Source organism: Lissotriton vulgaris, chromosome 11, assembly GCF_964263255.1.
Source record: "Lissotriton vulgaris chromosome 11, aLisVul1.2, whole genome shotgun sequence".
Classification (NCBI taxonomy): domain Eukaryota; kingdom Metazoa; phylum Chordata; class Amphibia; order Caudata; family Salamandridae; genus Lissotriton; species Lissotriton vulgaris.
Window position 1 is genome coordinate 460112332 of NC_141699.1, and position 23772 is coordinate 460136103.

Consider the following 23772-nt stretch of genomic DNA (forward strand, 5'->3'; position numbering starts at 1 on the left):
CCAAGCTGTCGCTTTGCTTCCTTGATGTATTCCTCCTGGGGCCAAATAACCACATTGCCCCCCTTGTCGGCCATGGTCACTATGATGTTATGATCACTGCTTAATTTTTTAACCAAAGCATGATAGTCAGTTTCTTGTTTGCTTCTATATCGCTTTTTATGCTTAATCTGGTGATGTAATCGGTTCAGATCTTCTACTACCACGTCCTGAAAAACATCAATGGAGTCTCTGGGCATGGTGGGATTGAATTTAGACGTTTGTTTGAAAGGACTGGTGTTGGCTCCAATTTGTGGAATGTCGGCTGCCCTCAATTCATCCTGTGTGGATGCAAATTCGTTGGTGAGAGCATCATTGCCCAAGAGATTCAATACTGTAAGTGCTGTTCGAGTGTCACTGGCCGGAAGCATGGGCATACTTGGAAGAACATTAATGGTTGCTCCAATTCCTTGTGTTGTTTTGTTATTCAGACCTTCCTTGATCTCAAAGAATTTCTTGAGCTTCTATTTTCTTATATACATGTAGACATCTATGCGGGTCTTAGCATAGTTAAAATCAGTAGCTGGGCAATATGAGAGACCAAGGCTTAAAAGTTGTTGCTCAGCCTTGGTAAGGTCAACAGAGTAAAGATTTACTACAGTATTGTCACTCACTTGTTTTTGCGCCAATATTGCCGCTTTGGTTTTTTGGGCACTTTTGTGTTTTTTCCGGCGCTGGCCCCGTCTTCTGTTGTTCCTGGCACGCTTTGCTGCTGCTGCTGCCCCTTTGTCTGCTGTTTGTTCCGGGGCCTTAGTGACTGTAGTCTTTCGTTGGATAAAAAATCCACTTCCTCACCTAAATCTAGGATGACCGAGCTTGCCTCCCAAGTGCCACTGGCATCGTCATCCGAGGTGGGGGCACTTGTCAGTGACTCGTTGTCGCTATGTATTTGGCTTGTTCCGGCTGTTGTTGGACCCTGAGCTTGTCCAGAGGTAGATGTTTGTCCATCCGGTTTCCCCTGTTTAGCCTGCTGTGTTTGTTGTGCAAATTTGGAGCGCTTCACATTATCAAATTTGCGCGCAAATGTAAATATTCTTCCCTGCGCGTAGTCTTCCTTATCACGCGCAAACTTATAAATCTTGCGGGCTTTGATTTTTTCCTCTTGCTTGGCAATGCGCTCATCGATTTCTTTTCTCGATTTGGTTATTAGGTCATGTGGTTCAAATTTACCTAGCTCCTCATTGATATCTGAGATCTCTTTCATGAGCTGTTCACGATCTATTACTGCGTATTTAACCAAAATTTGCAACAATTTTGCAGATGATTCCAAATTGGTTTGGCCCCATTCTTTAAGCATATTAGGGTTGGGTCTGTCGTAACTCGGTGCCAATAAGATACGCAAACCTCTGGGAACTCTATTTTCTTCCAAATACATGGTTAAAGATTTATGCTCCCACCATTTGGACATTTCCGAATACATGCATTTCTCAAGTCTTTTTAACGCAGCACGTATTTGAGTCTCTATTGTATTGGAGCCGCCAGTTTGATCGGTTTTGTTGCTGTCACCTCCCCCACCCGTTGTTACCTTGGGTAAGTTGGAGTATAGAGCGGCCGCCGCCGCTTCCCTGCCACGGAGGATCTCCTCTGACATGGCGCCTGGTTCAAATTGCTTCAAAATGTAGTATGCACCGAAATACCCGAGCTCGATAATCCTGCTCCCAGGGTAACGTGCAAGTGCTTAGTATTCCTCTCCACCGTGCCGCCAGAAATGTTGGAGCGTTTTCCGTTGGATTCGGGCTGGTCAGGCGTTTTTGGCGCCAACGCGTCTTTTCAAAATTTCAAAAAAACGCCGCCGATATTTTCCAACATACAGCTGATATCTCTGCTGGCACAGGGGCTGTCGTTGACGAATTTTCCTGGCAGGAAAGGCTTTTGTGATGATTGAACACGACAGCCAACTTCAGGAGAGTGGATCCACCTCGGAAGCAATCACCTTCCGAATTTAACATCGAACAACTGCAATCTCCCAAGCTCCGACCACAGCGACCCAGGAAATCACGCGGATCCAGTAATTATAAAGCACAGGTTTTTATTCAAAAGCTGAACCAAGCAATCTGACGCGTTTCGGGCATCCGCCCTTGCTCACAGACCGTCAGAGTTGGAAATGCATGCGTTTTAAATAGTAACCGCTGAGCAGTGAAAAAAGTGCATTTTTTTCTCTCTTTTTTTCAACATACACCTCGTGATAATAGACAGCGAGGACAAACTACTAGTAAAAAATAGCCTAGTCTGTTTTCCAAACAGTTTTGAAATGGCAACAGTTCCAAAAGTTCATTAGCAGGTTTAAATCCATATGTTAAATAGACAAAAATAGATACCCATGATAAAAAAGTTAAAAAGATTTTAGAAAACTTTTTTTATATATATATATATATAACTGGAAAACATCTCCTTTAATAATTTCAGCAGCAAGAAACATTCTTTGCCTTCCAAACCGTTTCAGCAATAAGTCTTGTTCACAGGGCATGGCAGAATCAACGGTTAACGGTTACTGTGCATCACACAGGTGACTTCACTTTATATGTTGCAGAAGATTAAGTAATCATGCAATGCATCCTAGTCACAGCAGTCCCTGCAAAACAATCATTACCCACCATTAGGTGAAATAATGTAGGATTGATGCACTGAATAAAAACAATCAAAGAGTCAATTTTTTCCCGTCTCCAGCCTGCAATCATCAATGGCTCGGACAAGCCCCAAATGCAGAAATCTGCGGTGACTTGGACCACCTGTTAGAGAATTCCTTGGGCAGCCTTTTTTTCAATTGCGGGATGCAAAAAAAAACCGAAGCGCCGGCTTCCACGCTTCATTTTTAATTAGGCCACCAGGGGCAATGTTTATAATGTAATGGGTGCCCAAAGGAGCCCCCGAGCCCCAGGGACCGCTACCCCGGGGCTTTTCAAAAATATTTGCGGGGGCTAACGCCCCCTCCACAGCCCCAGGGACCGCCACCCCTGGGGTTTGTGTATTAAATGGGGGGGCTCAAAGGCCCCCCCAAGCCCCGGGACCGCCACCCCCCGGGGCTTTTCTAAAATATTTGCGGGGGCGCATGGCCCCCTGCAGCCCCGGTAACCTCAGTGGCCTCTGAACATGGTCTGGAGCATACTGGAGGTACCTGGTGGGCTAGTTGGCCCCCAGGGACACCCAGTATTGAAGAGAAATTAATTTCACAACTTAAAACGCGCCACAGGGCATGTTTACAGACATGTCACCTCAGGCCCCGCCCCCTTGCTTCACCATTGTGGCGAGTTGTAAGTTGAAGAATTGATTCCCCTTCAATACTGAGGGTCCCTGAGGGCCAACTAGCCCTTCAGGTACCTCCAGTATGCGCCACGGAGCTGCGTTGCAGAGAGGTGTTCAGAGGCCATGCCCCTTTTTACACCGCTCTGCAACGCAGCTCTGTGGTGCTTACTGGAGGTACCTTGTGGGCTAGTTGCACCCCAGGGACCCTCAGGATTCAAGGGGAGTTAATCCCCCAACTTAAAACGGGGTGAAGGGAGTGGGGGCGGGGCCTGAGGTGACATGTGTGCAAACATGCCCTGTGGCGCGTTTTAAGTTGGGGAATTAATTTCTCTTTAATCCTGAGGGTCCCTGGGGGCCAACTAGCCCACCCGGTACCTCCAGTAAGCCTCTCAGAGCTGTGATGCAGAGTGTTAAAAAGGGGCGTGGCCTCTGAACACTGTCTGGCGCATACTGGAGGTACCTGGTGGGCTAGTTGGCCCCCAGGGACACCCCGTATTGAAAAGAAATTAATTTCACAACTTAAAACGTGCCACAGGGCGTGTTTGCAGACATGTCACCTCAGGCCCTGCCCCCTTCCTTCACAATTGTGGCGAGTTGTAAGTTGTGGAATTAATTCCCCTTCAGTACTGAGGGTCCCTGAGGGCCAACTAGCCCTTCAGGTACCTCCAGTATGCGCCAGGGAGCTGCGTTGCAGAGAGGTGTTCTGAGGCCACGGCCCTTTTTACACCTCTCTGCAATGCAGCTCTGTGGCTCTTAATGGAGGTACTTGGTGGGTTAGCTGCACCCCAAGGTCCCTCAGGATGCAAGGGGAGTTAATCCCCCAACTTAAAACGGGCCACGGGATGCATTTGCACAGGGGTGAAGGGAGGGGGCGGGGCCTGAGGTGACATGTGTGCAAACATGCCCTGTGGCGCGTTTTAAGTAGGGGAATTAATTTCTCTTTAATCCTGAGGGTCCCTGGGGGCCAGCTAGCCCACCAGGTACCTCCAGTAAGCGCCACAGAGCTGTGTTGCAGAGTGTTGTAAAAAGGGGTGTGACCTCTGAACATGGTCTGGAGCATACTGGAGGTACCTGGTGGGCTAGTTGGCCCCCAGGGACACCCAGCATTGAAGAGAAATTAATTTCACAACATAAAAAGCGCCACAGGGCGTGTTTGCAGACATGTCACCTCAGGCCCTACCCCCTTCCTTCACCATTGTGACGAGTTGTAAGTTGGGGAATTAATTCCCATTCAATACTGAGGGTCCCTGAGGGCCAACTAGCCCTTCAGGTACCTCCAGTATGCGCCAGGGAGCTCCGTTGCAGAGAGGTGTTTAGAGGCCATGCCCCTTTTTACACCGCTCTGCAACGCAGCTCTGTGGCGCTTACAGGAGGTACCTTGTGGGCTAGTTGCACCCCAGGGACCCTCAGGATTCAAGGGGAGTTAATCCCCCAACTTAAAACGGGCACGGGGTGCATTTGCACAGGGGTGAAGGGAGGGGCGGGGCCTGAGGTGACATGTGTGCAAACATGCCCTGTGGCGCGTTTTAAGTTGGGGAAATAATTTCTCTTTAATCCTGAGGATCCCTGGGGGCCAACTAGCCCACCAGGTACCTCCAGTAAGCGGCACGGAGCTGTGTTGCAGAGTGTTGTAAAAAGGGGCGTGGCCTCTGAACACTGTCTGGCGCATACTGGAGGTACCGGGTGGGCTAGTTGGCCCCCAGGGACACCCATTATTGAAGAGAAATTAATTTCACAACTTAAAACGCACCACAGGGCGTGTTTGCAGACATGTCACCTCAGGCCCTGCCCCCTTCCTTCACCATTGTGGCGAGTTGTAAGTTGGGGAATTAATGCCCCTTCAATACTGAGGGTCCCCGAGGGCCAAATAGCCCTTCAGGTACCTCAAGTATGCGCCAGGGAGCTGCTTTGCAGAGAGGTGTTCAGAGGCCATGCCCCTTTTTACACCGCTCTGCAACGCAGCTCTGTGGCGCTTACTGGAGGTACCTTGTGGGCTAGTTGCACCCCAGGGACCCTCAGGATTCAAGGGGAGTTAATCCCCCAACTTAAAACGGGCCACGGGGCGAATTTGCACAGGGGTGAAGGGAGGGGGTGGGGCCAGAGGTGACATGTGTGCAAACATGCCCTGTGGCGCTTTTTAAGTTGGGGAATTAATTTCTCTTTAATCCTGAGGGTCCCTGGGGGCCAACTAGCCCACCGGGTACCTCCAGTAAGCGCCACGGAGCTGTGTTGCAGAGTGTTGTAAAAAGAGGCTTGGCCTCTGAACACTGTCTGGCGCATACTGGAGGTACCTGGTGGGCTAGTTGGCCCCCAGGGACACCCAGTATTGAAGAGAAATTAATTTCACAACTTAAAACGCGCCACAGGGCGTGTTTACAGACATGTCACCTCAGGCCCCGCCCCCTAGCTTCACCATTGTGGCGAGTTGTAAGTTGAAGAATTGATTCCCCTTCAATACTGAGGGTCCCTGAGGGCCAACTAGCCCTTCAGGTACCTCCAGTATGCGCCACGGAGCTGCGTTGCAGAGAGGTGTTCAGAGGCCATGCCCCTTTTTACACCGCTCTGCAACGCAGCTCTGTGGTGCTTACTGGAGGTACCTTGTGGGCTAGTTGCACCCCAGGGACCCTCAGGATTCAAGGGGAGTTAATCCCCCAACTTAAAACGGGCCACTGGGGCCGTTTGCATAGGGGTGAAGGGAGGGGATGAGGCCTGAGGTGACATGTGCAAACACGCCCTGTGGGGTGTATTAAGTTGGGGAAATACTTCACCTTCAATCCTGAGGGCCCCTGGGGGCCACCTAGCCCACCAGGAGCTTCTAGTAATCGCCACTGTGCTGCATTGCAGAGAGGTAGTCCATTCCGTGCCCTTTTTTCACCTCTCTGCAACGCAGCTCTGTGGCGCTAACTGGAGATACCTGGTGGGCTAGTTGGACCCGCGGGACACTCAGAATTCAAGGGGACTTTATCCGCCAAATTAATACGGCCACAGAGTGTGTTTGCACACATGTCACCTCAGGCCCCCCTCCCGTCACCACTGTGCAAATGCAACCCGTGGCGTGTTTTAAGAGGTAGTTTTAATCTCCATGCCCAATTATGTACTATGGTCTTACAGCGGGGGTCATGGTAATTACAGGGGTACCCCAACGCATAGTGTTCCCTAGTGTATATAGGTGTGGTCACTGTATTCTAAGTGTCTTTTAGCATAGCACTGACTCTAGGACTGGTTTGTCAGAGTCAGTTACCACTAGTCCCCATCTGAAAAAGTTGAGGGTACAGGATGATTTTGCAACAAAACCTTATTCTGCTCCTCTGTTTGTTCTTGAGGACTTCTGTTGCATTTCTTTTTTTCTTTCTGTGCGTTTTTTCTTCTTTCTTCACATGTCTTACCTCTGTAGGCAAAGTAGAAACTAGCATTTAAAAAAACTTTGAAATTCACTTAAAAAACCATAGGTTTCAGTCATGTTATAGTTAGAAATTAGCATTTAAAAACCCTTTGAAACTAACTGAAAAAACCATTGGTTTCAGCCACGTTATAGTTAGAAATTAGCATTTAAAAAACCTTGGAAAGTCACTGAAACACCATAGGTTTCAGGGACGTTATAGTTAATTGGACATTTCAATTGTACAAAACCATCGAAATTCTACCGTTATACTTAGTTCACCTACATATAACTCTCACGCATGCAATGCACTGCTGATGACGTCCCATATTACATCACTCATGACATGGTCAGTGACATCACTCCTGACATCACTGATGACATCTCAAATGACATCACTGAAGACATCATCCTTATGATAGAGGGGAAGACCTCCTCTTACGCTAATATAACCTTTGATACACTCAAAAATAGAAACTAACATTTTCATATGGGTCGGGATGCCCGCCACCCTTTCCACCACCAATCCCAATGCGAGGAGACAGACACAGTTTGAACTTTTGAATGGCAGGGGGGCCTCACGACCCCCCCGGCCGTATTTATTAAAATATGAAACAAAATTTAAACCTTTACATTAAAAACGTTTCATGTATCATGTACAAATTCAACCTCCATTATATTTGATGAAGACAGGTATTCTGGCTAACCTTAACAAATCTCTAATACAAAGATTTCCTAACCGAGTCTAACATCATGACAAATGCATTATATACAAATTTGTACATTCTAACGTTAGGGGCCTACGGCAAGGTCTTAACCGGTGTCAGATCCCTATTACCAAATTCCCGCCCTCATGTGTGAGTGGCGCATGCGCAGAGGACTTTACCCTGATAGCCAACTGTAACTTTCCTTGTCTTGGGGGCCCCCTTTCACTCAACGCCATCTTAATGCCGTCCGAGTTCCCGTGCGGGGTATCCGTAAGAAGGACATCGTGGATTTCCCCCCTTTCCCCGCACTCTCTTCCGCCGGAGCGGATATCCGCCCCCGGGAAATTCTGGGGAGAGGCATATAGCTGTCTCCCCTTGGGAGGGGCCTATGGCCTTCTCCCCCTGGGCGACCCATCCGTAATGGGTGCCCCCCCCGTGGGAGGGGCCAATGGCCGCCTCCCCCCGGGCGCTCCCATCCATAATGGGTGGCGCCCCCCCTAGGGACCTTGAAATCACTGCTCACCGATCATGACCTTACCGCCCGACCGAAGACTAAATAAATACGACAATTAGTTACCTACTATGGGAACGAAACCTGTGCTTACTCTTTTAGTACAGCTCGATATATCCACTGACTTTAACATTGCTACAAACGAAGAAAGGTCCTATAGCACAAAACAATCTTTATTGCATGCATTCCTTAACATTTCTACAAAGGAAAAAAGGCCTACAAGCAAGTATTCAGTTACATGCATACTCTCGTCATCAATTTAAGATGAAAGAACGATTCCAACAAAACATGTTTTATTACAATCAAAATAGCAACATAGGACTTTGTTCACTCCAAATATTTTGCAACAGGGGCTGGTGGGTGGGTCAAAAAACTGCAGCTTGTTCCCTTGAGGGCTCATGAGCGGCGAGTGGTGCAGCCTTCAGAGCGCAGGAACAAGAGGACGCATTCCCGTGACTTTTATCCAGCAGTGGGAAGGCGGGGCCGCGCCCCCATCCCGCCCATTGGTACACGGACTTCCGGGCGGGTGTTTAGGACAACCCTCTTAGGCGGCGGGGGCGTGCTCTGACCACGCCGCTATGGGCATACCGGCCGGGAAACTCCCCCTGCCCGCAACGGTTTCCCAGGGGATCGGGCACCCATCCATACGTTCGGGGTGACCGAGTGGTCTCCCCTTTCCATATGGGCCGGAATGCCCACCATCCCTTCCACCACCAATCCCAATGGGGGGAGACAGACACAGTTTGTATTTATTAAAATATGAAACAAAATGTAAAACTTTAAATGAAACACGTTTCATGTATCATGTACAAATTCAACTTCCATTACATTTGATGAAGACAGGTATTCAGGCTAACCTTAACAAATCTCTAATACAAAGATTTCCTAACCGAGTCTAACATCATGACAAATGCATTATATACGAATTTGTACATCCTAACGTTAGGGGCCAACGGCAAGGTCTTAACCGGTGTCAGATCCCTATCACCAAATTCCCGCCCTCACGTGTGTGTGGCGCATGTGCAGAGGACTTTACCCTCGTAGCCAACTGTATCTTCCCTTGTCGTGGGGGCCCCCTTTCACTCGACGCCATCTTAAGGTCGTCCGAGTTCCCGTGCGGGGTATCCGTAAGAAGGACAGCGTGGACTCCCCCCTTTCCTCGCCCTCTCTTCCGCCGGAGCGGATATCCGGCCCCCGGGAAATTCTGGGGAGGGGCATATAGCTGTCTCCCCCTGGGAGGGGCCTATGGCATCACTCCCTCCCAAGACCTCTGCGATGCGTTATCCTCCTTCTTCTACAACAAAATTGCTGACATCCACTACAGCTTCGAGAATACTCCCAGCGATCAACCCTCCCCACCCCACTCAGATCCTACTCCGCCAACTAACAACCACAGCGCCTGGAACCCAATCACCACTGAAGACACCATTCGCCTAATGAACTCAATCCACTCTGGCTTGCCTACCGACCCCTGCCCCCACCACATCTTCAACAAAGCTGACTCCATCATCGCACCCCATCTCTGTGATGTCATCAACTGCTCGTTCAACTCTGCCACCTTTCCAGAAAGCTGGAAACACGCCGAACTCAGCGCCCTTCTGAAGAAACCCACAGCAGACCCCTCTGAACTTAAAAACTACCGACCCATATCCCTCCTCCCATTCCCGGCCAAAGTCATCGAGAAAGCCGTCAACAGCCAACTCGCCGCCTTCTTTGAATCCAACAACTCCCTTGATCCATCTCAATCCGGGTTTCGAGCCAAACACAGCACCGAAACCGCCCTCATTGCAGCGACCGACGACATCCGAGCAATCCTGGACAACGGAGAAACAGTGGCCCGCATCCTACTCGACCTATCCGCCGCTTTCGACACAGTCTGCCACAGCACCCTTATACATCGCCTCAGCAACATCGGCATACAAGGAAAAGCCTTGAACTGGATCATCTCATTCCTCGCTGGGAGAACTCAAAGAGTCCGACTTCCCCCATTCCACTCAGAAACCACCGAAGTCATCTGCGGCGTACCTCTAGGATCCTCACTCAGTCCCACCCTCTTCAACATCTACATGAGTCCACTCGTTCCCATCGCGCGTCAACACAACCTTAACATCATCTCTTACACCGACGACACCCAGTTAATCCTTTCCCTCACCAAGGACCCCAACACCGCCAAAACCAATCTTCACGAAGGCATGAAAGAAGTAGCCGAATGAATGAAACATAGCCGCCTTAAACTCAACTCAGACAAAACGGAGGTGCTCATCCTAGGATCTTCCCCCTCAGCTTGGGACGACTCTTGGTGGCCTTCCGCTCTGGGCACAGCACCCACACCCACAGACCATGCACGTAACCTTGGCTTCATCCTAGACTCCTCTCTCTCGATGTCCAGACAAGTCAACGCCGTCTCGTCCTCCTGCTTCAACGTACTTCGCATTCTCAAAAAGATCTTCCGCTGGATCCCCCTCGAGACAAGAAAGACTGTCACCCACGCACTGGTCACGAGTCGACTGGATTATGGTAACACACTATACGCCGGAATCACAGCAAAATTACAGAAAAACTCCAGCGCATCCAAAACGCGTCAGCGAGACTCATATTAGACATCCCGCGCCAAGATCACATCACCGGACATCTAAAAGACCTCCACTGGCTTCCCGTCAACAAAAGAATTACTTTCCGCCTTCTCACCCACGCACACAAGGCCCTCTACAATCTAGGACCCGAATGCCTCAACACTCGACTGTCCTTCTACAAACCCACCCGCCAACTAAGATCGTCCAATCAAGCCCTCGCCGCAGTCCCGCGCACCCGGAAATCCACCATGGGTGGCAGATCCTTCTCCTTCCTGGCTGCCAAGACCTGGAACTCACTCCCCACCCACCTCCGCCTTACTCAGAACCACATCTCCTTCAGAAAAGAACTTAAAACCTGGCTATTCGACAAATAACGAAACCCTTCCCCTAGCGTTTTGAGACCCTCTGGGTGAGTAGTGCGCTATACAAATGCCCGAACTTGAACTTGAACTTGAACTCACCGATCATGAACTTACCCCCACAGACCAGATAGTTGACCGACTATCTGGTCCCCCCACACCTCCTATAGGTCATGTCTCCTCAACCCCACTAGCCAAGCTATCATGTCTCCTATCAACAAGTCATTCCCCACCCTGGACAGGTGTACTCCATCATCCGAATAACACTGATCACCCCGGATGCACCCATGAGATATGCTTTGAAGATGAGCAGAGCAAAACAATTTCTCCATTTTATTGTTGACCCTCTTTACCGAATGGTTCAACGCTGTAGTGGACAAACCACCCCGCCATACCCTCCTCGGAATCATGTGAGACCAGGCTATTGTACATCCCGGAAGCCTTTTTGCTAACCAGCTAACTGCAAAAAGTATTTGCTCAACTAAAGCTCGTCTGCTCAGTCTTACCAAGTCATTGCCCCCAATGTGCACTATGACTACAGATGGCGGTGACCTGTGCCACCCTAGTAATTCTTCCACAAAACTTTGCAGTCGGTCAATACACAGGCCGCCCTTCCCGTGGAAGGACACCCTGAACCCACATTCCTCAGATGTGTGGATCGCATCACCTGTCTTGAATATGTCCCCGGCACGCCTCACGTATGAGTGGCCCACGACCCAGACCACAGGTCTTCCATTCCTTATTCCTGAAGTGGTGGTTAGCTGATGCTGGGCCAGTCCCAATTTCCGCCCTGTGTCACAGGCTCGTGAAACTGTAATCCAAACAAAAGACAACAAGCGTGAGTGCACTTCATCAGTAACTTACAACATGTGCAGTCGCACGTACCTCTTGAAACAGTTCGAAGACCAGCGGCCTAACTGCTTAACCTTGTCTGCCTGCAGACCTTGAGCCGTAGCTTCTGTAGCGGCCCCTATCCTGAATGAATGGGTCCCAAAATCCCTTGGGTTCAAGCCCGCAGCTGCAATCGTGATTGCCAGCACCCTCTGAAACTGAAACCTTGTCAACGGGGTGCCGTCCGTATGTCGCAGCAAGGCCCCCCCACACGTTGTCAACCTTTGTTTTAGGTAATGTAATGTAATGTAAGCCGAACTTTTTGAGCGCACGGCTACCCCGAAAGGGTGTCCCGGCGCTTTAGCAAAGAGGCCCAGAGAAACAGGAAAACCAAAGGCATACACACTACAGTTAGCGCGGGTTACTTGGTGAAGAGCAGAGTCTTCAACTCCTTCCTGAAAGCCAGGAGGTTATTCGCTTTCCGAAGGGAAAGTGGGAGCTCATTCCACAAGCAGGCTGTCACGTGTTGGAAGGAGCGACCTCCCATCCGGACACGTTTGACCACAGGCACCTCCATTTTGGCCAGGTCCGCCGACCGCAATGACCTCCGTGGCACATAGAAAGCAGTACGCTTCCTTAGATAGTTAGGACCAATCGCATGGAGAGCTTTAAACGCCAGAGTGAGGAGTTTAAATCTGATTCTCCCAGAGATTGGCAGCCAGTGCAGCCTAGCCAGGAGCGCTGAGGCGCTGGCTCTCCTGGGCAGGCCGTAGATGGCTCTGGCCGCCGAATTCTGAACAATCTGCAGTCTGGATAACAGATACTTAGGTAGGCCTGCAAAGAGCGCATTTGCATAGTCCAGGCGGGATCCCACAAGCGCCTGGACTACATTCCTACGGTACTGCAGTGAAAGCAGAGGAAGAAATTTCCTAAGCATCTTGAGGATGCTGAAACATTTCCCTGCTAATCCCAGAATGTGTGGACGAAAGGAAAGATCATCGTCAAACACCACTCCGAGATTTTTTACCTGAGTAGATGGTTTCTCTGGGGGGAACATGTCCTGGGGCCACCATGTCTTCCAGCCCGGGTCAGGGGCACAGCCGAAAAAGAGCAGCTCAGACTTGTCTGAGTTGCATTTCAGGCTGTGCCGCTGAAACCACGCAAAGACTGCACTCAGACAGTCCTTAATTCTGCCGCCGTTGAAGACCTCTCCCTTCCTGCAGGTGAACAAGAGCTGGGTGTCATCAGCGTATGAGATGACCCGGGCCCCAAACGCCTCCGCTACCTCCGCTAGAGGGGCCATATATATGTTGAAAATGGTGGGGCTCAAGATAGAACCTTGAGGCACCCCCACCTCCAGCGAAGGCATTTCGGCCGAGAACGGCAGAGCCCAGATCACCTGTCGGCGGTCGGCAAGATAGGCCTCAACATGCCTTACTGGACAACCGGGACTACCTGGAGCGCGCTGCAACACAACGCTATTCCCCTGGGCCTCCTGGTCCGTCTTTGACCTGGCTATCGAGATCAGCAAAGAATCCCCCATTACTTGGATGTGATCCCTGCGCAGACCTCCTTCCATATCTCTTTTGTTGGCAGCCACTAGCTCGCTCACCCGCAGGGCCCCATAGAACGCCAATGCGAACGCTGCCCAGAATAGTATACCCTCGCTAGGTGAGGAGCATGTCTCCTCTAGTTTAGCCAGCAAGGAGGTCAATTTGTCAAACCCTATTGGGTGCCTGTTATCCTTTCTGCACCCTTCTAAGCGCCGCCAGCCGCGCAGAGCCTTCCTGACTAGGAAAGGAGTCCGTCGGGTCCCTGATCCTATGGAGCTGAGCCATAAATAATATGGCGGCCTTATACCGACTTGCGGTCGCCGCCGACCGGCCTTCCTCATGAAGTGCTATTAAAATTGGACAAAGGACTCCTCCTGACCCCATCTATGCTCCCCTGCCGGGCCCAAAAAGGCACAGTACGAGCGGAACACCCCTTCATAAGCTTTCCTTGTCCTGGGAGCTAAACTGGCTGCCAGGAGGTTTTGTAGTCCGGGGTGCCGATTTGCCATAGTGCTTCGGGAAAGGGAGCTGCCACTAGCTCCGCTGAGGGTAAACAATCCCTGAAAGCCTGCATTTTGAAACGAGAGAGCGCATCAGCTGCATTATTCAGTACACCCGGCACATGTTTTGCCCTGAATTGTACGTTTAATCTCAAGCATTTCAACACAATTTCTTTCAACAATCGCAACATCCATTTGCAGCGTGCTGCCTGCTGATTAATGCACTCAACCACAGTCATGTTATCGGACCAAAATACAACCGAGCGGTCTCTGAATTCCTCCGGCCATGCCGACAGAGCCACCCAGATGGGGAAGACCTCTAGAAAGCCAATGTTATTCGTCAAACCGCTTGTTTCCCACCATGCTGGCCATCTCTGGGCCGACCACTGGTTTCCGAGGATCGCGCCAAACCCCACGCTGCCCGCCGAGTCGGTCCATAAGCCTAGTTCCGCCGACGAGGCCGGGGGTTTGCTCCAGACCACTCGGCCGTTGAAGTCCGCCAGGAATGCCAGCCAGATGAGCATGTCCTGGCGAACCTCTGCCGACAGTCTCGTGTGATGGTGCCCTTCCTTGAGGCCTACCATGGACTGGGCAATGGATCGTGAGAAAGGGCGAGCCATCGGTATCACCCTTAATGCAAAGTTAAGCTGACCCACTGTTTGCTGTAATTGGTGCAATGTCACTTTCTCGTTCCGGAGACACTGCAACAAGGACGCCCTGAATTTGGCGATCTTCTCCGTCGGCAAGCGGAAGCAACCCTCCATGGAGTCTAGTTCTATGCCCAAAAACTCCAGGGAGGTAGTCGGCCCCACTGTCTTACCTGGCGCCAATGGTACCCCGAAACCCCGCATGAGCATGCAGAAGTCCTGCAATGCCCGTGCATAGTCCCGAGTGCCCGCTGGGCCAAGAAAGAGGAAATCATCAAGATAATGCATCACATGTTGGTGCCCTGTGGCCTTTGAGAACACCCACTCCAGAAACGAGCTAAACATTTCAAAATAGGCACACGAAATTCAACAACCCATTGGCATGCACATATCCATGTAGTATTTCCCCTGAAACGTAAAACCCAGCAAGCGCTGATCTTGGGGATGCACCGGAAGCAACCTGAATGCAGATTCAATATCCGACTTTGCTAACAATGCACCGCGGCCTAAGCGATTCAACATTACCACTGCGTCATCGAAAGATGCATACTTTACACTGCAAATGTCAGGATCGATCGCCTCATTGACGGAAGCCCCCTTCGGTGCCAACAAATTATGGATGAGCCTGTACTCCCCCGGGTCCTTTTTAGGGACCACCCCTAATGGGGAACATACAAAATCAGCTGTTGGTGGGTCACAAAAAAGGTCCTGCAACCCGCCCCAAGCTAACCTCCTTGGCGATCTTTTTGGCGGCAACCGCCGGGTTGTGCTGAACGGACAGTTGGTTCTTACATGAGGGGGCCCCCCGAAAATCACCCGCAGGGATCCTGAAGCCATGTGAGAAGCCATCTCGCAGTATCCCAGCGGACGCATGATCAGGGTATCTGTTCAGCCATGGGGTCAAAGCCAGGATATCTATTGTCGAAGGTGTGGACTTCCGGGGCACCGTATAAATCCTGCTTGGTACCCCCTTTACCTCCGGTACCATTGGCTCTGGATCGGCAGCAACACACTCCTCGCTTACTTCCGTTCCCGCCCAATCTAGCCTGAGACTCCCCCCCGTAGCTTGGCTGAAAGGGCTACGACTGTTTCTGTGGAAAGGCCCTAGAGCCATTTGTGCTCGACCCTGAACCACCCGCTGATCCCGGCAAGAGCTGCGCATGCCAAGATACCGTATCTAAACAATCCCAAGTCAGTGTCTCATTAAACTCTTTTGCTTTTCTAAACGCCATGTCATACCCTTTCCATTCTTCTCCTCCATACTTCTCATGGAAGCTCATAATCCTGCTCAAGTAACAAGCCAGGTCCCTCTACACTTCTGGTGTACGTTCAGTGATAATCGCGACAAAAATAGAAAAGGCCCTCATCTAGTTCATCATCGACTCCTCTACCCTGAATTCCGCCATTTTTGCCCGCCATACACTGGGGTCCCATAAATCCTTCTGAGTCTTGGCATATTCTAACTTTCGATGATCAGTTAACAATGAAAACATGTTAATATACTTATTGGCCCACACCATCTCCTTAGTAACCATGGGAATATGTTGCGCCAAGCTTTCCCGCCTTGAGAGAACCGCGCCCTTACTCATCATTGGGAGTGATCTCTTACCGGCTTCCGCCGCACCTCCAGCCGTGTCCGCTGACTTATTCTGGTTTTCGCCCGAGGCCACCTTCTCCACCTGTGGAGAAATAGAAGGCACGTTCGCCGCCCCAGCACCCCTTGTCTGCCTTAACCGCTCAATAATCAGTCTAGCTTCCCCGGCCGGGTCTTCTACAGCCGCGGATCCCCCCGCTCCCTTCTTCAACCAGGGTAACACAGCCGCCAACTGAAGCGCTAATTCGGGAGGCATTTGGTTGTCATCCAGCGGTGTGATAACCACAGGGATTGGGAATCCCCCATCCGGTGTGGGTACCGGGCTGGACGCTGGTGCTACTGGGACCGGTGGGACCTCCATCGGGACTGGGGCCTCGCTAGGACCCGCTTTCCCCTTCTTTTTCCCCTTATCCCCCTGGGGTAATGTTTGGCAAAGCAGGCCCTACGATCCTCTTAGGTCGCCCTGAGGGCCCCGCTTGGGCCTCAACTTGTTTCCTGAGGGCCGCTAAGGCGTGACCCAGCTGGTCTACTTTACCGAACTTCCTGTCCATCGCCGACACTTGGTACACCAATGTGCGCAGCATACGTTCCATCTTGGAGCTCTTTCCAGTCTTCTTACCTGGCATGTCCGCGTTCAACGTTAGCTCAGCCTGTCCTCCAGAAGTGACTTGGATTCCAGCTACATCTTGATGACTGAAACAGAAAAAACAACGATTATACGTTCAAAAAACTGCAGTTTGTTCCCTTGAGGGCCCACGAGCGACGAGTGGTGCAGCCTTCAGAGCGCAGGAACAAGAGGACGCTTTCCTGGATTCCCGCGCCTTTTATCCAGCAGCGGGAAGGCGGGGCCGCGCCCTCATCCCGCCCATAGGTACACGGACTTCCAGGCAGGTGTTTAGGACAACCCTCTTATGCGGCGAGGACGTGCGCCGACCACGCCGCTATGGGCATACCGGCCGGGACATGCCCCCCACCCGCAACGGTTTCCCAGGGGATCGGGGCACCCATCCATACGTTCGGGGTGACCGAGTGGTCTCCCCTTTCCAAAACAATGGACATACCAATACCACTTACAACATACCTGTTCAGTAATTCCAAGATCTATACACACATCCACTCATTCACCAACAGTCCTATACAGTCACTCATACATGTACTCACTCATCATTTCTACTCATACACCTATATATCCTGTTACACACCAACACTCATCCATAGAGTTACTCACACACATAGTCACACATGCAAACAAAATATCAAACATCCATTTACTTGCATATACAGTTATACACACCACCCCACTTACTTCTACAGAAACGTATACATACTTACTCTCTTAAACAATCACTCATAGAAACACATACTAATTTATACAGGAACTCTTCCAATCTCTCACTCTCACATATATTCACTTATGTACACCAATACTCACATATACTGGTTTAAAACATATGAAGTTACTCATAAAGACACTATTGACACAGTAATTCACTGACTAACACACCCATACAGACACTCATCCACCCATACAGTCCTGCACACATGCTTTCTTCAACACCTACAAACAGTGAGTCACTCATTAATGCATCTTTGCACTAACTAAAACCCACCACCGAATCATACATAGCTACTCACCAACCCATGCAGCCACTTATACACAGAGTGAGAGACTGATAAAGATATTTGCATATTTAAACATTATTCACTAACCCATGTATTCACTAAGATACACTTAATCAGTCAGTTGTATAATCAATTTTACAAAAAATAAATCATCCATTTAGACACTTATATACCTATTTATTCTTCCATCAACCTTGAGATATATCTATATATTAATTTTCAGAAAAACACACATTTACTGAATGTCATCAGTGATGTCATTTGAGATGTCATGAGTGATGTCACTGACCATGTCATGAGTGATGTAATATATGATGTAATCAGCACTGTATTGAGGATGGATGAGTTATGGTTAGCTGAACTAACTATAACGGGGAAATTTCTATGGTTTTGTACGAGTGAAATGTCCAACTAACTATAACGCCGCTGAAACCTATGATTTTTTCAGTGAATTTCAAAGATTTATTAAATGCTAATTTTTAACTATAACGTGCCTGAAACCTATGGTTTTTTCAGTGAATATCGATATATATATTCACTGACAAAACCATAGGTTTTGGGAATGTTATAGTTAGCTGGACTTTTCACTCATACAAAACCATTGAAATTCCTCTGTTATAGTTAGTTGTACTAACTGTAACTCTCGCGCCTGCAATCCATTGGTGATGATGTCACATATTACATCATTCATGACATGGTCATTGACATCTCTGATGACATCACTGATGACATCTCAAATGACATCACTGATGACATCACTGATGACATCATCTAGTGAATGTGGTTTCTTCCATATTTAAATATGTATTATATATATAGCAATCTGCATTGAAGAATGAGTGGATGTATTAGTGTCTAGAAGGACGATTTAGTACCAGTGTGATTGACTATTTACTTAACTAATTTATAGTGTCCCACAAATATATTGGATAGTGACTAAACTGTGTGAATATCTGTATTACTTTCTCAGTTGTTGTGTAAACTGCTGCACCATTTAGTTACTAGCTATGTGAAAGTCCATATTAGTTATTGGTTAGTTAATGGATTATTTGTATGGCAGAGTGAATCTGTGTGTGGTTCGGTGGGGGGTTTGTGTCTGCCCAAAAATGTGTCAATAGTTGCTTCAGTAAGTATATGATTGTTAAGAATACTTGTTATAATACTCGTGTGGGTGAGTGAATATGTATATGGATGTGCTGATAAGCAAATATATCTCTAAATGGTACATGTCCAACAAACTAGAATAATAAAAGGCAGTGTATGTGACATTTGTTGTATATAAATAAGTACACATAACACTCAGTGATTGCATGAGTGACTGTATGGATAACTGTATACTTGTAATAGTAATTTTATAACACACTAAGTATGAGCTACTATCTATATGATTAAATGAAGTGGTGTTTGTATAAGTGTGTAGCTCAGTAAATATAAGTATGATCCATTGTTTGCATAAGTGAGCAGGATGACTGCATAAGTAAATAGGATGTGTGCTGGTGTGTAATGTCAATATAGGTGTATCCGTGTATTTCATAGTGTTCTAATGATCATTGAAAGCATGAATGAGAGAATCTATAGATAATTGATTACACATTTGTGTAGATCTAAGAATGACTGAGTGGGGTTTTAGATACTTGTATTAGTGTGTCAATGTTATGTTATGTTATGTTATGTTATGTTATAAAATATTTCTAGAGCGCACTGTCACCGATTGGTTGCTTGGCGCTGTGATCAGCAATAACATGAACATAGAGGGAAGAGGGTTATAAAAATGCTTGTCTGAATAGCCAGGTCTTCAAGGCTTTCCGGAAGGAGAGGAGATCTTGACAATTCCGGGTCTCCATCGGGAGAGAATTCCACAAGCAGGAAGCAAGGGTAGCAAACCTACGACCTCCTGCACGCTTTAAGTTGAAGGAAGGCGACTGCAGGAGGTTCTGATGGAGTGAGCGTAGGTTGCGGGACGGGGTGTATTTGGAAATCAAGTTGTTGATGAATAATGGGCTTTTACAGTGAAGGGACTTGAAGATTATGCAACCAGTTTTGAAGGCACATCGCTGGGCCACAGGGAGCCAGTGTAGTTTCCTAAGGAGGGGGGTGGCTGCCTGACGCCTAGGTTGGTTCAGAATTAGCCTTGCGGCATGGTTCTGTGCCATCTGGAGTCGCTTAACTAGGTAGTTGGGAAGGCCTAGGTAGATGGTATTTGCGTAGTCCAGATGGGGCAGTACAGTAGAAATCACCACCTGGGTGAGTGCCTCGGGTGTAAGCAGGCGGCGTACCTTCCGGATTTTCTTCAGTTGGAAGAAACACTTGGAGACCACTTGACCAACTTGGGTTTTAAGAGATAGGTCACGGTCCACAGTGACTCCAAGTGTTTTAGCTGACAGGGAAGGTATTGGAGCTTGACCTAGTTCAGAAGGCCAATAATGCGGGCCCCAGTACTTGCTGCTTTCACCTGTCAGGACTAGTTCCGTTTTACCCGGGTTTAATTTAAGCTGGTTCTGGTCCATCCAAGTTTTGATGAAGCTCATGGTGAACTGGAAGTGCCGTATGGAGTCTTCGGTGTTGTCGATGGTGAACAGCAGCTGTAAGTCGTCTGCAATGGATTCAAATATGGTACTCTATATTTTACAGTGAGTGATGAAACATTATAGTAGTGTTTGATGAGATGTATCTGATTGTCACTTTGGATGATGTCATCAGTGGTGTAATCAGTGATGTCATTTGAGATGTCATCAATGATGTCATCAGTGATGTCACTGACCATATCATAAATGATGTAATATGTGACATCATCACCGGTGGATTGCGGGTGCGAGAGTTACAGTTAGTACAACTAACTATATCAGTGGAATTTCAATGGTTTTGTATGAGTGAAATGTGCAGCTAACTATACATTCCTGAAACCATTGTTTTTTTCAGTGAATTTCTTTTTTTTTTTTTTTTGTCCTCATATATGCCACCAGAATATATATGCTCTAGATGGGTCTCGCTGTTGCCTCTTATACTGTTGTTTTTCTTTCGGGTCCACCATGGAAAACAGTATCATAGCGAACAGGGGTTCCCAGAGGTAGGCTGTTTTCCTTATCCTACTCCTCCAGACCTATTTTAGGCACCCTAGGCCTGGTGGAGGACAGGACCGACACAACCTCTGGCATAATCACAGGACTGCTCACCTATTTATCCAGACCATCAGTTTAGACCAGACATTCTCCAAGCTCTCGCTGCGGCCAGCCTGATCCATTTTACACACTTCCGTTAGGTACTTCAAACATACTGCAAATCTAGGGGGAGCCGCTGACTTCCACTCCATACAGATTTGTCTCCTTGCGATAATTATTGTGTAAAAAATGAATTGAGTATCCAGGTTCTTGATATTATATTCTTTCAGAAAACCAAAGAAGACTAATCTGCGAGAACATGTAATAGTTATTGAAAGTGCGTCTCCCAAAAAATCCATTATCGCTTTCCAGAAGTTTTGAATGGCTGGACATTCTAGAAAAATGTGGATATCATCAGCGGCGTTATGATTACAACGGGGGCAATAATAGTTGTTTCGTGTTATCTTATGTAGTTTGGCCGGAGTCCAATAGACTCTGTGAGCCGTAAACAAGTGATTGCGGCTTAAATTAGCGGGTTTAATTAGCCTCTGTGAAAGGGAAAAAGAGTCTAACCATGCCTTACAGACTTCTTCAGGGGGCTCTGCTATACAGTTTCCCCATAACTTTATTATCTCCGGATACAGTTCACTCTCCTCTTCTTTGACCATTGAATTGTACCAAAAAGATAACTCTTTTACCCATTTCCCCCTTCTGCCAATTGCCTCAAGAATATCTGTATCTTCCTCCCTTTGCATACTTTGACTGGACCACCAAGCGGACAGCTGGTAGTATTTAAACCTAGTCAACTGTCCCTCCGTAAGCTGTGCCAACGTGTTCCAACTCATTAGGCCCGAGTCTGCCCAGAGGTCTCCCCATTTTTTGAAGCCAGCTGTTTTCAGGGGTTGTGATAGTTGATCCTGGAGGCATTGAGGTGTACCAGGAGAATCCCATATTGGGGAGTGTGTGTGATAATAGGAAATATTAAATGTCTTCCTCATGAACCCCCAATTTTTTAATGCAGTCTGTAGAATTTTAAAGCGAATTTTTAAAAAAAATTTCTGGTCTCCAAACTTGAAAATAAAGTAATCATGGTCATAGGATAAATCAGTTAACAAAGCTTGAAACAGGCGGCCCTGTGATGATGCATCCAGCTTGTTTGCAAGAAGCCTAAAATTTTTAAAATGAAATGCATGACAGTATGACAGAATGTCAGGGAGGGCAAGCCCTCCTATTTTTAAACCCCTCCTCAATTTCTTCCATGCAATTCTTGTTGACTTGCAGGCCCAAATAAAGGATCCAATTTTGCACTGTAGAGTGTTAATGTCTTTCAGTGAAAATGATAAGGGGATGCAGTTAAATAAAAAGGTCAATTTAGGAAGAATTGTCATTTTCTAAGGTTTTTTAAATGCTAATTCCTAACTTTAACCTGCCTGAAACCTATGGTTTTTTCAGTGAATTTCAAGGGTTTTTTAAATGACAATTTCTACTTATTATTTTGATGACTTTCCCATATTTTGAACCAGAAACCAAATCTGTAATACTACGTAAAAAATCAGGCAATAGTTTCACTTACCACTAACAAATTAATATCAACATTTAACTACTGTAAGAACATCGAACATGTACTACATGAATTACATCAAACTTAAAACCATGTTTAAAAAGCAATATGTGTTAGGGATTGTAATTATACACTTCTGACACCCAACAAAATCAAAATACTCAGCTCTACTACCACAACAACCACACCACGGACCTCTCCTTCCTACTACCTCAGAGGCAGCGCAAAACAGGACAACAAACCTTTTCAAAATAATATATCCCCTCAACAGCACACTAGCTTATCCTACAGAGATGCGGCAACCAAGTATGTATAAGGGAAAGAACTCGAACATCAACAATAATGTGCATATGGCTAAGACTACTGGTAAAATACTATACACAATTCACTATAGAAATCAAAAACTTTTCAGTGTGTAGATATACCATTGATACATGTAGTGTACTGAATAGTGGACGCAACCATATTATCTCAGACACTGGGTAATATTTCAGTCATGTAGCTGTGTTCACCACCCCCCCTTTGAAACAGAAGCGGAGTAGGCTAATCCAACGCAAACAACATCAATGTACAACTATAAATAATTAGGATATGCCTTTGGGCATGGTTCACTTCTGCAAAGAGAAGAAACTGCAGCGCAGCTAAGGTCCCCACCCTGCCACATGGCTGCCGCCATGACCACGTGCTTCCTTGATACAGGCCAATTGCGAACTCAGCGCCACAGCACCGCACACTTATGTCTGTATCGACTAGTGGTTTCCATTGACACTGCAGACAGCAGGGTTCACAACTTGAATTCAACTTTGGATCTAAATTTGTCATCAGTATCTGTGCTGAGAACTGCCTTCAATCTATTCTGCGGTCAGTAGAGTTGACAACTTGATACCAATTGAATTCAGCTTTGCATGAACACTACGGACAGCATTGAATCCAGCCTTGCTTTATTTAAGGCAGAGGCAATTGTAATGTGTCCTCAGATTCTGTGACAAAATAGCATGCTTCGTTCTTTGTGTCGACTACTCACTTAAATCTACACTGCGTACAACAGGGTTCACAACTTGAATTCAGCTTTCCATCTACACTACGGTCAGCATTCAAGATATCCTTGATTAATGTAAGGAAAAGAATATTTTCTTAAAGGATGCCACAAAAAACATTCTTCACTGACTGTAGTGAGTTCTGTTTTTTTTTCAAATGTACACTGCGATCAAAAGATTTTACCGCTTGATACCAGTGGCGCATAAGCACTACAGACAATATAAAATTCACTCTTGATTTATTTAAGGCAGAAAAATAGTACTGGGTCGTCAGATTTTGTTAAAGTATGTAACAAAAAAAAAGCATATCTCTGGGGGTGTGGCTAGCTGCCGACAATGGCGGCAGCAAACTAGAGAGGCTCCCGGCATAAGGCGGCATCCCGCAACAATCCGCATGCCAATCCGTCTAATACCTTGCTCGGAAGGGGTGCCCCGGGTCTGGTGACAGAGCGGCAACCGGAGGAGAATTTTTTGAAGCAGCGGAGCACCAGGAACTAGCAGGGAGACAACGCGACTGAAG